Genomic DNA, 17,340 nt, shown 5'->3' on the forward strand with positions numbered 1-17,340 from the left:
AAATGAGGCTTGAATGAAGGTGCTGAGCTACTGTGGGCTGGAAAGATGCTGGCTGGCTAGCTGACTGTGGGCTGGGGTGGTGGGATGCAAATGGGGACCAGCAACAGATTGTTTTGGGACACCTGGGACAGTCGTGAAATGGAGGAGGCAGCCTTAGAGGTTTAGGACTGTTGGCACCTACCAAAAGCATCGTTTTTATTAGCAATGTTCTCCTGAATCAGAGCCTAGATAGTGAGTTATTGTGATTTCCTGAGGTAGAAATTATGCTCCCACCCCACCCCACCCCGGACAGCCTGCTCCCAGACCCCTTTAAAATGGTCCCAGGATGAGTGTAAGAATAAAGATACTCGATCTTCAAGGACAGCTTCCAACAAGAGAACCAAGAAGCTGATCCATGAGGGCTCAGGGACCAGAGCTTCCTTTTACCTTGCTGGTTTTGTAACCTTCAATCTTAAGAGCTGGCCAGTTCAGTTTACCTGGATTCTTTTAAGGGACCCAGAATTCAAAATGGGGCTACTAGTCAGATCTCTGCTCTTAAGGGGACACATTCCTGCACCATATGCCACAACTGGAACACTCACAATCATGTTCCATATACCCAGGTTCTGAGCTCAATTCACAGATCCTGGCCTTTCTGCTGCATCTGTGAGAAAGCCTGGGAGGAGGTCCTTTTCCCTATTGCCGAGGTGGGATGTTTGGCCCACAGCCACACACCTGGTGATAGCCAAGTGTTTAGCAATATTATCACTCCTTTATGAAAAGCCTGGAGCCGGGAAACTGGCCTGGAACACAGAATCCCTGAACTTTACCCGAGTTTATTGTATGAGTAGGAAAGGCAAAGACTAATCAATCATGTTCTACTTAGAGATGGCGTGTGTTTTCCCTGGCTTCGAATGAGTAACAATTACTATACTCATATGGTACCCAGTTGTCTATTGCCATATAGCTCTCTTTGTGGTATTTAGCTGGAGTGACGTGTTGATATGTCAGTATTCCCAATTGCCTATTTTTTTATTTCTTGGATTTAGGGGTATTCTATAGATGATCTGTATTGTTTCTTTTTTCCCATCAAGTCTTAAAAGCTGAAATTTAAATGGTACCTTTCACTAATCTTGAAAATCTACTAAATTAAAAGGCATGATAGTACATTCACGTAGTGCCAAGTTAGTTTTAAAGCAAATGTTTAGCCTGAGAAAAGGGGAACAATAAAAGTCTGTAAGGTTGAACAAAGAACAGAATAGCACTTGAAGCTTGTGTTTTAGTTCCAGAGTGTTGCTGTTTTCATAAACTGTGTATCTATATTCATAAACTATATGTGTGGGGGTCTATATCTGTATATAGATAGACTGATTTGGTTCTTTTGTGTGGGTATATATAGTTTTTCAAGGACTCCAAACAACGCCATACAGTCTGGGACCTGCTTCTGTAGAAGGGAGGGTGCTGAAAGTGTGTTTTCAAAAGCATCCATGCTCTTTAATTGAACTTTCTATTTATTAGATGCTACTGAAATATAATTAATTGCCTCCTTTCAACTCGGCAAACAAGGGAAACAGATTCTGCATTAAGTGAAACTGTTTATGTTGCGTCAGACAATTTGCTCTAACGCGTATTGCCGAGAGACCCAGAATGAGGCTTACTCAGGTACAACCTGAAAAGGTGCCCATGCTGTTATTTTGCCCCTTTCTGATATAAACCTCTTCTTGTATAGGGTAAAATAGCAAGGACAAGAATACAGATGGATAGAAAAGAACCAACAGCTTCACGATTAGGGAAGAACTCAAAGTATCAACAGGGATGAAGCATAAGGTCTTGAGTATTTGCTCTGTTCTTAGCTAGGTGAATATCCAGCTGCTGAAATGGTCCTGACCTGGGATTACTCAAGAGACAGGGAGATAGGCGGCTGCAAGGAGTCAGAAGCACTGTAGACCCAGCTCCCTTGATACAGATTCACCGGGCTTTAGCAGAAGCTTCAAGAGCAGATAAGGCTCAGATGATATCAGCCAGCCTTTCCAGATAGAAGATTTGTAATTCTGATTGTGTTCATTCTAGAACTAACAACTAAAACAAGAGTGGCACCCAGAATCACAGGAGGCAGGGCCAGAAAATCAGAGATTCGGACTGGGGAAAAGAAGGGAACAGGAGGGCTGAAGGCGTTTGGAAACACATGGAAAGAAAAGCATCCAGGTGTTTGCTTTGGCTTGAAACAAAATTAGTTCAGAAAATCACCTCAGATGTGAAATACTGTAAAACTGCCTGCAATTCGACTTGTAAACACTGAGTAAACAGTAACAAAATTCCTTAGAAGCAGGGAATTGGGGACCTTGGAGAACATTTGCAGCTTTGTCATTTCCTTTCACTCCTTAGCACACTAAACTCCAATCTACTAGCCACTCGGGTGTTTAATTATCAAATGAATGTTTCACACGTGTCGTGTCGCGCTACTTCCAGCCTGCCTGGCTCCGAATCTTCTAATTTGCCTTTCGCCTGGCTCCGTTGCTGAAGAAAAGGAAACAAACCATTTCTGACTGATTTCCTTCTGCAGAGACTTGTGCTTGCAGCTGAAAACACAAAGCTGTTCTGATGCCTCCTTCTAGCTGGTGGGAAGTGGGGGCCCTCATCATACTTCAAGAAGTGTCCTGTGCCCCACGATGCCACCAACTTAATCCTGTCCAGTCATTTTCCATGGTTTTTGGAACAGGTATGACACATTTTGCAGCCTAGATTCCGAAACGATGCCTGTCAAGGCAGAAGCAGAAGCTAGTCAACCCCGGAAGAGGACTACAGCGAAGTTAGCCCTTATTTCTAGGGACTAGGAGCTACTGATTCTTCATGCTGTCTTCTCTCTAAAACTCGCTACACTTTCCTCTGTTGATGGGCTCCTAACGCCCCTTGTCCAACGAGACTAGCAGACCCATCCTGCCAGCAAGGAATGATTCCTGGATGACTCAGCTATGGTCTCATAAACAAACATGCATTTTGAATCATCTTCATCTAAGTAAGAGCAGATTGTTTAAAGGATAAAAGCTGGTGGGGCTAAGAACAATTACAATTCACCAGGTCAAGGGAATTTTAGCTGTGCCCCGGGTTTGGTTCGCCTTTACTCCTTGCACAGTTGTCCTTTGGATTCTGACAACCAGTGAAATTACCCCCAGCCATTTTCCTTAGCAAAAACGAAATTAAAATGATGCTGAGAAAGTGACAGGTGTAATAGCCTCATTTTTCTCATAGAGAAATCGGTACTTAGAAATTAGAGATAGCTTGTTTAGGTAACAAAACTAGCTAGCGACCAAGCCAAAACAAGAACTCAGGACTATCTTCTCATACTGAATAACTTTTATAAAGTTCCCTGGCGATCCTTCCAGGAAATTGACTGGATTCTAAAACCAAATTTATGATCATTATATTCTACTTTCTTCCCATATTTATTGTTATATGTTTTTTTATTATATAATGTCTAGTTTATTTGGTTTGAGACAAAGTCTCATGGTGTAGCCTAGTGTGACCTTGAGCTTGCAACCCTCCTTCCTCAAACTCATTAGTACAGGAATCCAAGGCACCCTTTCTGCAACAGACACTATTGTTGCTCTACCTCAGCAACTTATCTTCTCACTTATCCCCTTTCTTCTGACTACACAAAGGGCTGTTAAGATGATTCAGCTGCTCTTTAACTGTACTTTAGCTGTGCTTGTCAACAAGCCTGAAGATTCAAGTTCAATTCCAGGGACACATGCGGTAGTAAGAACTGCCTCCCGAAGTTCTCTTTTGACATTTACACCCATACAGTAGTGTATGCACCTCCCAATACACAACATATGTAAATCTAAGTCAAACACACACACACACACACACACAGAGAGAGAGAGAGAGAGAGAGAGAGAGAGAGAGAGAGAGAGAGAGGAGAGAGAGAGAGAGAGAGAGAGAGAGAGAGAGAGAGAGAGAGAGAGAGAGAGTTAGAGTTCTCTTGCTACTGAAGAAAATATGGCAAATACCCACAACTATTATTCAGAAGGAGATCAAGGCTAACATAGTATTAATAGGTTTGTAGCCAAATAATCTTCAAAATGAGAGAATTACAACTCTTCATCAGATAAGTGGAAGATGATTTGTGTAAAATAAATGATGTAGGTAAAGTAAATATAATTACAGTTTTTAATCTGAACCAACGACCTTGTAAAACACTCCCAATGGGGCAAACATATCATGTTTAAATCTCCATCTAGGCTTCAATGACGATTTCTTCAAAGAGCAGACATTTGACATAAGATAAAAATTACATTGATTTGTCAAAATATTTTACAAAAGTAAGCTCAACAGCAATAAATACCTACATGGTACTTAGTTGTTTACCATTTTCCATGCAGTATCTCATTTAAACTTTCTCAAGAATATGAAATAACTACATCTTCATTCATATTTTATAGATGAATCAGTAGCTAAAGCTCAAAGGAATGATGTAATATTCCCTTTTATATCCATTTAATGACTTAAGTGTTTACTATACCTGTCACTGTTTTATAGATTAATAATAGTGACTCCCACTTCATCCCTACCCATTAGCAAGTAATACTTTCTTGCTTATTTTGCTCACCTGTAAAATATGATTGGTATAATAATTGTAAACTTCAATAAATTCACTATGCATTTGAATCTGTAAATACTTAGTTGGCATATGTAATCTGGATAGCCTAATTATAAAGACACAGAGGCAGACCACAATCTCTGAGTGCCAGTTTTTTGATGTGTAAGATAATACCCAACTGCTGTTTGGAACTCAGGTTGCCCAACATGCTTTGACTTTTCAAGTAGATCAGATTCGTATGGCATTAGTCATCTTAGACCATACGAATAGCTAATTTCTAAGATTTCCATGGCCACAATAATAAACAATACACATTTTATCAATTGTTGAACATTTTTGTATTAGCTTTCTATTTCTGCTATGAAAATTTAGCGTACACATATTAATCTAGTACTCGTTATTAACTTAAAATAGATCAGGTTTAGATTTTTATTGTTGTTGATATCATTTTATAATTCAGTATATTCAATATCTGCTAGGAAACTCACTGAACTATAATCAAGGAGTCAACAGAATGGTATTTTCTTCTGGAAGTTTGAGGGGAAAATCAGTTCCCTTGTTTATCCAGGTTTTCTTGGCACAGTTCACTTCCTTGGGCATAGGACTAAGACCCAGAGTGCTTTGAAGGCATTCAGGAAAGTCCTTTATAGCTACTAGATGCATTCACATTCCTCAGTATCCTTCTTTAAAGCCAATTCCAGCAAATTGAATCACTTTTATAATCTCTCACTCTTCTTTATCTCTCCTCCTCCTCCTCCTCCTCCTCCTCCTCCTTCTTCTTCTGCTTCTGCTTCTCTTTCCTCTCCTGTTGTATTTTAAAGTTGATTTACAAATAATGTTTATATAAAGGTAGAAGGGTTTTATTTTTGCATACATTGGAAATCTATCAACTGAAGGTAATTACCATATCACCTCAAACTCTATCACATTTGTATGGTGAGTACATTCAAGTTCATCTTTTCTAATTATTTTAATATGTATAATGCATTTGTGATGAGTACATTTAAGTTCATCTTTTCTAACTATTTTAATATGTATACTGCATTACAGTTTCTCCAATCTAACTTGAATTGACTAACTTGAGTTGAGGTGGGAGTGTTACATTGATTCTCTGCAGAAAATCAAGGATAACCTGCATATTTAACTACTTAATATTTTAATACTTCCTGACACCCCCTTGCCATGTAACATAATACATACAGGTTCTGAGGGTAAAGGTTGGTGAATTGGGAGATCACATCCTCTCTAGCACAATCTTCTAGGCACTGAGTAGTATAATGCATGATATCAAATGATTGTAAACATAATTTATTTGGTAAGCATTATTCCCATTTAACAGATGAAAAAAGAGGAGTCAGAAGATACATAGTACTATATTACATGGCTATTAAATTATGCAGCTATAATTATAAATACAAACCTTCTTCCTTTAAATACTGCATTTTCCCCTTTGGTCTACATTATACTGCCTCTTTTTATCAAAAAGCTCTTTGATTGTTTGCTCTGTAGTTATTTAGGGCTTTTACTTTTTTAGTTATCAATGACCAACTTCAGTCTGAAAATATTAACTGGGAAATTTCAAAAGTAAATAATTCATAAAATCTCAATTGTGAATTGTGTAATGAAATTTTATGCTGTCCTGTTTCATTCTAACTAAGACCTAAATCATCTTTCTGTCTAATATATAACACTACATACACTATCTATTCATTAGTCACTTGGTGTCCATCACATTACCAGATTTATCACAGTGTTTGTGTATAAATAATTACATCAGCATATTAGCCCAACAGCACCTCACAATCCCTTTGACAGTCACCACATTTTCTACCATCATATAGAAATTTTATCATCTCACAGCATCACAGGAAGAAAGATGAATACACTACAACAAAATATTTTGAGAAAGAGAGAAACAATATACACATAATTTCCATTGTAGGACATTATAGAATATTATAGACATAATAGCTATTCTGTTTTATTATTGATTGTTGATATCAGCCCCTTAATGTGCCTAAATTATATTTTTAAGAAGACAGAAAGTAGAAATTTACTCCTTTGAAATTGTTAAAGATTCATTTATTTTTATGTGCATGAATGTGATATATATATATATATATATATATATATATATATATATATATATATGCACCACAGGTGTTTCTGGTGCCAGAATAGTCGAAAGAGAAAACATCAAATTGTCTGATTCTCTGGTACTAGAATTGCAGATGGTTGTGAGCCACCATATGGGTTCTGGAAAGGGAATTGAACCTGGGTCATTTCTGTAAGAGCAACAAGTGCTCTTACCAACTCTCCAATAACCTCTAAATCATAAGTTCAACTATATCATAAGAGTGTATGTATAAGAAAAGAGCGTAGTACAAATATAGTTTAGTTCTGTCTACAGTTTCAGGTGCTAAAGGTCTTAGAATATATCGCTCCGTGGATGGGAGGGGTGGAGGATAATTAGTTTTTGTATTACTGTGATTAGCTACCTAACAGGAAGCAGCTTAAGGAAAAAGAGGCTTATTCGGGCTCATGATTTGAAATGCTTTATGGTGATGAAGGCACTGTGATCATACAGAAACTGGAGCATGTGGCAGCTGTTGTTGGAAAGAGAAAGACATGGATGCTACAAGACATCAGGCTTTTTTCTCTTCTTACTCAGCCTGGGCCCCTAACACTTGGAACACTGCACCTGTCTTAGGGTAGCTTTTCCCTCCACAGTTAAATCTCTGGAAGTACCTGCCAAGCCATGCTTAGAAGTGTGAAATTCTAAACACAGTCAGGTTGACACCGAACAGTGACCATCACGGGGGGCGGGGAGGCTGGGCACTACTTTATTTTCTTTCCTGTTTTCTCTTCTTTATGTTCCACTGTGCAGAGATGAACCCTGGGGCTTTGCGTATGTTATGCAAAGGCTCTGCATGGATCCACATCTCCAGCCTTTTATCATCCTTACTAAAATTTTGAATAGGTAATTTATGCCTGTGGTTCAAAAATCGTAATATATAAAAGAGCATTCAAAGCAAACTTCATTCCCACTCTATTTCCCATCTGTGCAGCTGCCATCACCCTTAATGTTTTTGTTTGTTTTCATTCAAAACTTCTGAATGAAAATATAGGCAACTGTGAATACAAAGGTTTTATGCTATGACAAACTGAAACTCCAGTCCATTTTATTCTTCTGTTATAGCACCATAAGGCAAATTTAGGAGGACTATTATCAATGTTAAGTGACAAAGAATTAGGTCAATCAGTTATCCCACCAATTGGTAGTTTCCACTGAGTTTCTAAGATGCGGTATATCCCCCTTTAGATCCATGATGATCACCTGAATAGCTTGAATATTGTATAATCCTAATGTCTCAATTTTGTTGTTTTCTTTCCATTTTATGTAGGTCATTTCAGAGTCCCATAGTTTCAGAAATTAAAAGTTGGGGTAAGAGAAGAAAAATAGGAGAAGAAGGAAGAAGAGAAGAAAGATAAAGATGAGGATGAGGACAAGGTGAGGAAAGGAAACAGGAAAAAAGGATAATGAGTAAGGGGTCCACAATACACAGCAGAGGGAGAACTCTGAAAAATTCACTACATATAATTTTGTTACTATATAAAGTAATGAGGTGGTCATGATGCAACAAAGTCCAATACTTTATTTGTAAGATGTCTTTGAAAACCTTACACTGCTCGCTCTTATCTTGTAGGAGAACATACAACTCTTACATAATTATCTTCATTGAAACAGCCTGCCACATAGCTAGGTAGCCCCTTATATGTAAATAGGTACCAAGAGCAAAGCCAACATAGTTGAATAAATCTAATAACAAAATCAATGTACCAGAGATAATTCCATTTTCAGGCTTGCTGTGAATATTTATTTGTCTTTACCTTCAACTTCGGAAACTCTTCCTCCCAATGTTAGTAGAAGACGATGTACATGTATCTTCTAACAAAAAAAAAAAAAGCATTTGATTGCTTTTTTTTCTGTTTGCTTCTATCCTTCAAAGCAGTGTTTTTTTAAGCTTTTGGAAATTATTGGTTAATGTTCTGCTTAGTAGTCAATACAAGTATTGACTCATATTGGCGCACACCTTTAATCCCAGCACTCGGGAGGCAGAGGCAAGCCAATCTCTGTGAGTTCAAGGCCAGCCTGGTCTACAATGGCTAGTTCCAGGACAGGCTCCAAAGCTACAGAGAAGCCCTGTCTAAAAAAATCTAATAATAATAATGATAATAATAATAATAATGTGAACACCAAATAGTAAGAGTAAATATTACCATGTGAAAACTTTTCTCTTTCAGTAACATACATGTATGAATAAAATGTGTGTGTGCATGTATTATATTTATACATGCATGCCCATGTTTGTGGATGTAGTGGGTCCAATATAAAACTTTTTCTTACTATTGGTTACTGGCAAAAAACTTGATCAACATTGAGGCAGGGAGGGGAGCAGAGAAAAATGTAGAGCTCAATAAAAATCAATAAAAAATGTAAATACTTTCAAATTAACTAATACATATTCCCTGCCTCAAAAAAAATCAACATTGTTTAAAATGCTTGAAACCATTGAAAACATGGCAGATGTTATAAATATTCTAAATCCTCATAAATAAATGAATTCCCTTCCATCATCTTGAAAGCTTGACCTTTCTGAGCATACTCATCTAAGTAGAAGGGGATTCCATACTGTCCCTTGATATCGTAGCTCCTATTCTTGCTGTTGGGGAAATGATCAGAAAGCAGCAAATATCCAAAGAAACACTAAGAAGCCTTATTTATTTCTGTGATGCACGAACATCTTGAGATTTATTACACATCAGAATTGGGACGTGTACTTTCCAGTTGTCACTTTCATTGGCATCTCATGGATATAGTGCTCAGGGGACCCTGGCTAGTACTGAATGTGGGCTGAAAGTCTGAAACTTGCATGAAATATTTAAACTCATGGGTTTTTTACTCTGCTGTCAGCTTCAGTCAGTGGTCGTCTCCAGAAACCTTTCCAGAATTAGAAACTTTCAATCTGATGTTAAACATCAAGCAATGACAAAAGATTGACAACAAAAAGATAAAAACTAATACCATAGTTTCAGAGTAGGAAAAGACTGACAAAGTGATAGTGAGTAACTAAAATCACCCTGAGATATTGGTGTGGCAAAAAAGAGGATGGCCCATGATAATTGTACTGCAATTGGGTCAGGGAAGAGAAACACGAAAAGACTAGCAGAAAGAGGAGACCGTATTTAAAAGTGATCAAAATTGTAGTCTTCCAAGGGGTTATTGATAGCCTATTTTTAATCGAAGGGCAAGTTTTCACTCAGTATTGTGCCTAAAAGGAAACCCTGTGGAGAAACAAGCATTCACACTAATTCTTTTTCCTGTAGAAGCCTACCAAATGGTCAAAACTGAGCCAGATGACATGAAAAGAGATACTAAGATGCCTGGGTAGGGCACTGCAATTTAAGCTCTTCATAGAAAGTAACACAGTTATACTTCCAGAAGATACGGCATTTGCTGTGGGAAAATTGTGCAGGGCTTTATGTATAAGGCTGAGGTTGGATCCCATTTGATGAAAGGGAGAAACAAAACAATTTGGAGATGGGAGGGGAACTAATGATAACATGTTCAGAAATGAATATTTTGAAACAGCATTCCAGAAATATTGAACAAAAAGTAAACATTCCAACTAGGAAGGAATTCCAGAATTCTAGACCCAAAAGTTAGAACAGTATATAGCTAGAGAATTGGGGCACAAATCTATCAGGCTGATTCTGGCTCTGTCACCTTATCTATGAACATATAATACTGGAAATATCTACCTTACAAAAATGCTGTAGATTGGAGTCAGTTTACATATACAAAGTATTCAGCCCATTATCTACCAATTTTATTTGTTAAAACTGATATTGGTGGTATGTAGTGGGAAACCTCCATGCCAATAATGAAAGATCCTATTAAGAGTAGATATATTGTAATAAATGATTGTATGTGGAAGATAAACTTAGTCAAACTATTACTGTGATTTTAAGTTTCTATATATTACTTACCTTTTCCTCAGTTCTGTGATAAATTACTTGGATCTAAGCAAATTAAGGAATGAGTGTATTTTTGGCTCACAGTTCAAGAGGACAGTCCATCCTAGCAAGGGAGTCCAAGCGTCAAGAGCTTGAGAATGGGGGTCAAATAAATCATAAATCTCAGGAGGCTGAGAGTGAGGAATGCTTATGTCGAACTAACTACATTTTTATGCAGTTTGTACCTAGTCCACGTAATGTTTCCACTCACATTTAGCATGGGTTTTCTCACCTCAACTTCAAGTAACCTAATCAGTTAATCCCTCACAAGCAGGCTTAGAGAGAGGCTATTCCCTCAAAGATGATTTTACACGCCGTTAGTGGTAGTCACTGTTAACTATCATAAGTCCACCTCTTTGTCAGCTTGACCTATCATTTTAAACCATAATGTTCCACCCTTTATTTCCATAGGCTCTTGACTGTCTCATCACGCAAACTGTCTTCAATTCAATTTCCAATCACTCCATAGTCCTTAACAGTCCAAACACTGTTCAAAAGTCCAATGTCTCTTCTGGGGCATAAGGTAATGTCTAAAACAAAAGCACCAACAAAATAAAAATGCTGCATAGTTCCAATAAACAGCTGTGCAGAGTAAATATTCATATTAAGAAACAGAGGAATGGGGGCATTAACAAACCAAAGAAAATAGCAAACCAAGGCAAGCCTGAATCCCAGCAGGGCCAACACCATGTCCTTTATCTGGGTTTTATGATAGACTTTTCTAGACTCCAAAGTCATTGTGCAGCCCTATCCCTCTGGCTCCACCAGCTGCAGCACAGATAACCTCTCTGTTGAGTTTATTCCAGTTCGTGCCTGCAGATTTTCTTAACAAATGTTCCATAATTCTGGCATCTTCATTGTCCTTGGGCATCTGCTGGAACATAGACTTCCCCTTCACAGCATCACAGCGCAGTCTCTGGTCTTCCTAATAGTGACCCTGATACTACTATACATTGCCTCAGTTTGCAGCTAAAATCTTGGCATAAGATCCCATGATCCCCTCAATCTTTATGCCTACAAAACTAGTATAGCATGGACAGCACTGCCAAGTTCTGCTGTTAGCTTGAGGTATAGGTTGTCCCTTGGACTAGAACTACAGTGACTTCTATCTGCCTAAACAGTTGTTTTAGAGCAGGGCATCACTTCATGAGCATCCTTTATCCAGGCTTTCATCCTTTTAAATAAATACCCATTTTCACAAATTGGAGTCTTCAATGGGTAAAGTTTTACTCTCGGGACCTTTCCTGTTGTTCCAGTGAAGAAAGTGAAGTTTCTCTTTAATAATTGCAGATGTTTGGCTCTATCCCCATTATTCTACTTGCCTGCTATTTTAAACTTTCTCTCAAATTTCTCGATAAACCTCATGTCTTTCGTATCATTTTTGTTCTCTTCCGTTACAGTTCTGAGTAAGAGCAGTAAGTAGTAGTTGCTATCTTGCAATATCTTCCACCAAAATTTAATTTCATTAGTTTGGATTCATCCTCATGAATAGCTTCTTGTTCACTTCCTGATGGAGTTCCTTCTCCCAGAATCTCCCTAAGCCAGGCTTCCACTACTAGTGTTCCTTTCACCAGAAAGCTCCCCCAGAACAGTCACTGTACTCCGCTTATACAGAAGGAAATGTTCCAGCCCAAAGTTCCAGTTTTGTCTACTTTTTTTCCTGCAAACAAGTTCCACAGCCTTAGAACATCATGATCACCTTCACCAGAGCAATACCAGGTAATGAAGAAACTAAAGAAAGGTTTCGGTTTAGGATTAAGTTGGGAGTCGGGGGGCGGGGGGGGGGCATCCTAATGAAAATGGCCACAGTTTGAGCTGAAGTTTAAGAAATTTAGAAAAAAAAATGGGAGGTCATATACATCTGTATATAAAATTCTATCTCTGGAAAATAGACTAAAAATAACCAAGGGAGGAACCCAGTAGAATGAGAGAAGCAAATACAACTCAACTTCAATGGCCCATGTTTGCTAGAAAAAGAAGGGCCCAGAAAAGAGTGACTGAAAGCAAAAGGAGGTGTGTACAAGTCACTTCAGGGGATTTTCATAGATGAGAAACTTGCAAATTTGTGACAGATGCATTGTAAATTATGCAATGTGCAAAAGCGACATTCAATTTTAAAATGTAAATTCCCAGTGTTGATAGGGAGTGGAGAAATGATGCAGTGGTTAAGAGCACTTGCAGCTCTTGCAGAGGACCTGGGTTCAATTCCCAGCAACCACACGATAGCTTATATCCATCCATAACTCCAGTTCTAAAGGGTCTGACACCACTTCTGGACTCCTTTGTCACTGCTTGCATGAGGTGCTCATACATACATGCAGGCAAAAATTCACTCACATAAAATAAAAAGATACTGTGTGTGTGTATATATATATATATATATATATATATATATATATATATATATATATATAGTATTTTATTGACTAGAGAAATCAGGAAGGCCTCAGGCATGTTTTAGAAAGTGAATGATAGATGACATTTGGTGATTTAGTAGGAGTACTATTCAGATATGAACAAGTTGTGTAATCAAATGTGAAGGGTTAGAAATGGGTACATAAAATTTAACGAAAGAGAGGGCTGATAAAACATGAAGAAAGAGAAAAGGGCAAGCAAAAAAAAGAAGAGAAAGCTTATTTATTTTTTTTCAAATCAATCATAGTGCAAATCTGGGGTTCCAACTGAAGATTTAAAATGTTCAGTGTCATCTTGTATTTAAAGCCTAATGTTTCATGCAAATGCTTTTTTTTCACATGAAAATGAACCCCCACCTCCGGCTTAGAAAAGTTAAATGACTGAGTAAACAGTAAAGCTGTTAAAAATAATGACGAATGATGGCTGAAGTAAAAGATCATGTTTGGGTGAAGATACAAGTGGGTGAGTAAAGAACAGTGAATGGGATTTGTGTCACGTTGAAGTCCTGATGCCAATGGTGCATATAGATACAGATAAGCAGTTAGTTAGATGATTGCCATACTCAGAGCAAAAATCTGAGCTAAAATATGCATTTGGCAGCAATTATCTAATGATAATAGTGTAAAAATATTTATTAAGTATATACTATATTAAATATACAGGTCTGAGAGTTTTAAAAACCACAAAGTGTTTAAGTATCACAATAATCTTATGAATACATTGGTATTTTTATTCCCATTTAACAAAAGTAATGAAAGAGAATTAGAGAGGCCAAGAACTTAAGATCACATAAATAAGGTCATGATTTAACCCAGGTATATACAGATCAGAAACCTCGCTCCCAATCACTACATCAATGGTGGGTGTTAGTTTTGCCAGTAGAATCACTACAGCAGAGCAGAATATGGCTGTGATACGGTGTCTCCTAGTTTCACCAACATGACTGCTTAAATGTAAGCTGAACAAGGACAACAATAGACATGCCAAAATGATCAGAGGAAAGACCACAGGACCTCAACCCTACACAAAGAACTACAGGTAACTAAGGTATAATGAGAATGAGAGAAATTATCTTCACCAAGAACAAGCACACCAACTGTTACTCGATACTAAATGGTCATCCCTGAAAACATATATACAAGTAATATTATATATATATTGAGCAGGTTATATTTAGTAATATATATGTATAGATATTTATGCATGTAACAACAGTTTACTTAAAGAACAAAAGAAGTCATGAATTTAAAAGAGAACAAGGAGAGGTATATGGAAGGGTTAGGAGAGAGAAAGGGGAAGGGGAAAGTGATGTAATTATATTGCTATCTCAAAAAGAAAAGAACTAAAAAAAAACTTAAAGAATTACGTCAACTGTTGATCCTTGAACATAGTGTTTGAGAAATAGGTGGGAGTAATGAACTACTTAGAACAGATACAGCATTCATATAGGTAGAAGGAAAACTAGGAATAAGTGGTAGCATCAAAAGAACTTTAGCCATTGGCTATTGCAGAAGCCTTGAATAATGCAGTAGTTAGAGCAGATGCAAGGAAACCACAACCAATGGATGTAACTGACTCTGTTGCCTATTTTTATACAACTTGCAAAGTCAACATGCTCTTTACATTTTCAAATGTCTGAAAAAAATCAAAAGAATGTATTTCATTATATGAAAATCATATGAAACTTAAAATTCAGTGTCCATAAATAAAGTTTTATTGGAACAGAATCCCTCTCATTTATTTATGTATTGACTATGGCAGTTTTTCTACTACAGTGGCAGAACTGAGCAACAGAGAGCATATGGTATGCTAAGCCCCCAAATTTTCCTCATCTAGCCTCTTATAGAACATGTTTTGCAGTTCCTGGCTTAGAGTATGGACTTTCAGACATGGCTACCGCAGTTAAAGTCCTAATTCTGCCGTTCACACATTCATGAGACCTTGAGTAAGTCACTGAAAAGCTCTAGCAACCACCATCTGTGGTAGTATTCAGGCATCTGTACTAGCCTGACTGTGGCGTTTTGACAGGATACGTCCTCAGCTGCATCCACTAAGAGCACCTCTTGTGCCCATTCACTACATATCCTGTCAGAACCCCAAGGTCAGGCCACTACAGATCCCTGAATACTAACAATCTGTATCATGGAGATTAAAATGAGACAAAATTCTAAAGGATCATTAGAAAGATCAAATGAGTGCATTGCATAGTACCTTGTACATGACAAAAAACGAAATTTATCCCCTGGCAATGCTGAAGCATGCACTGGCAGCCTGTATATGGCGATTCTGTTGAACATGTTCATATTGGGTTTCATGGTCTAAGTTGATGAGGACAACTGACCAGGTCTCTTCCTCAGGAGGGCACCAGATCTCATTACAGATGGCTGTGAGCCACCATGTGCTTACTGGGAATTGAACTCGGTACCTTTGGAAGAGCAGGTACTGCTTTTAACCGCTGAGCCCACCTTGTACTTAGTAAGGACTTAATAGACGGTAACTATTATTAATGCTCTGATGTTGTAAAATGAGTGGTGGGGATAGATAGAAAGGCAAATTTCTATGGTTGGCAACGGGAATTGAAGATGAATATTACTAAAATGGAACTACCCTAAAGATTTTTCACAGTGGAGTTGAGGAGGGCTGATGAAGCAACTCCAAGAAAAGGAGAAATTTTATTTTTAATAAGAAGACTCAATCACAATTAAGGGTTGAAAAAATGGTATAAATGGTGAGGACAGGAAGGGAGTAGGATGAGGAAGATCATAAGCATGGTTGCAGGGTTAGGCTTAGAAAAGGATAGGAACAACTCTTCCTTGAAAAATAAAAGAGTTACAAACAACTATAAGATTTGATGGCCAGGTGGTCGTATTGCATGCCTTTGATCTCAGCACTCCAAAGGCAGATCTCTGTGAGTTTAAGGCCAGCCTGGTCTACAGAGCAAGTTCCAGGACAGCCAGGACTACACAGAGAAGCCCTGTTTCAAAATACAATGGCAATCAATCAGTCAGTCAGTCATTAAATAAGTAAATAAATAAATAAATAAATAAATGGATGGATGGATAGATGGATGGATCGAAGGAGGGAGAGAGGGAGAAAGAGAGAGAGAGAAATGGATGAGTTGGACATAGTATATATACTAAAGTCTATTTCTTCTGTGAGTTCATGAATAAGATTTTCTGTTGTGAGGCAGTAGGGGGATTTGAAGGCACACTAATTAAGGGACATGGGACTTTCACGAGGAAGTTGATCCAGGAGATTCAAAAAGAATATGTAGGAGGTCCTGGTGGGCTTGTGGAGCTTGGAAAAGAAGTTTCAGTATGTTAAGCCACACAACTTTCTCCATAGGTATTAGGAAACCTCAAAGGAAAAAAAAAATCATCAAATGGAGGATTGAGTGGAATCAGGACTTGGTAGTTGTACTGAAAAACATAGCAAAAGCAATGACACTACTGGCAATTATAAGCTCCCTTACCAAGCTATCCTGGGAACCACTGGCTCGCAGACTGTGGCCTTGTCAGAAGGCTATGTAAGTAGTTAACCTTCACCCTGTTCTCATATGCTATATGGTTTTCACACTGGCACTACCTTCCCAGCCATTTCTCCATTTCTTTCCTTGAAATCTCCCTGCAGCATAACAGAGACAGACAGTGCATTCAAAATCTCCAAGGGAAAACATAAACTGCGACTTTTATGGCAAAGGAAAAATACTTCTGAAGGATGGAGATCAGTACTAGAGACTGTTTGAGTACCTTTCGGAATGCCATGAGCCAAACAATAAAATCGCTTTTAATTTGTGAAATGCAGGACTAGAATTTTATGATGTTCGGCATGGATCCAAATAAAATGCAACAACAGCTGGTATATTAGGTTTTCTCCTTTGAGACTGCAGGGGTAAAATCAGAGGGCTAGCCATCCAACTCTTGTTTGAGCAATCTGAAGTCAAAATAGAGAAGGAGAAGCGGATATTTTCACAGATGCCCGCAGATCCAGAGAATAAATGCTTTGACTGAGAGTTAAAATGACAAAAGGGGGGAGGGGTCAAATATTCTGCCAAAGGTGCCTAGTGAGGCTCTTGGAGACTAGACTTGCAGCCCAGGGTGTGCTCCAGATAAAATGCATCCAGAGTGCCTGAGCCTCCCACTGGGCAACATAGGTCTCTTGCAGGTATTTCATCTTCTTTTCCTGACCTTCCAGCCTATAGAGAAGACAAGCATGCATTCCTAGAGTGTTCCAGGTCCAAGTGAAAGTCTGATAAAATGACGGAGAAA

The 17,340-nt window shown here is 38.1% G+C and overlaps 1 protein-coding gene across 1 annotated transcript in view; it reads left to right on the plus strand.

Annotated features, from left to right (window-relative positions):
- Positions 1 to 17,340, plus strand: part of Trpc5 (transient receptor potential cation channel subfamily C member 5) — a 277,912-nt gene that overhangs the window by 1,122 nt on the left and 259,450 nt on the right. The gene's annotated exons all lie outside the window — the stretch shown is intronic.

Source organism: Microtus pennsylvanicus, chromosome X (genome assembly GCF_037038515.1).
Source record: "Microtus pennsylvanicus isolate mMicPen1 chromosome X, mMicPen1.hap1, whole genome shotgun sequence".
Classification (NCBI taxonomy): Eukaryota; Metazoa; Chordata; class Mammalia; order Rodentia; family Cricetidae; genus Microtus; species Microtus pennsylvanicus.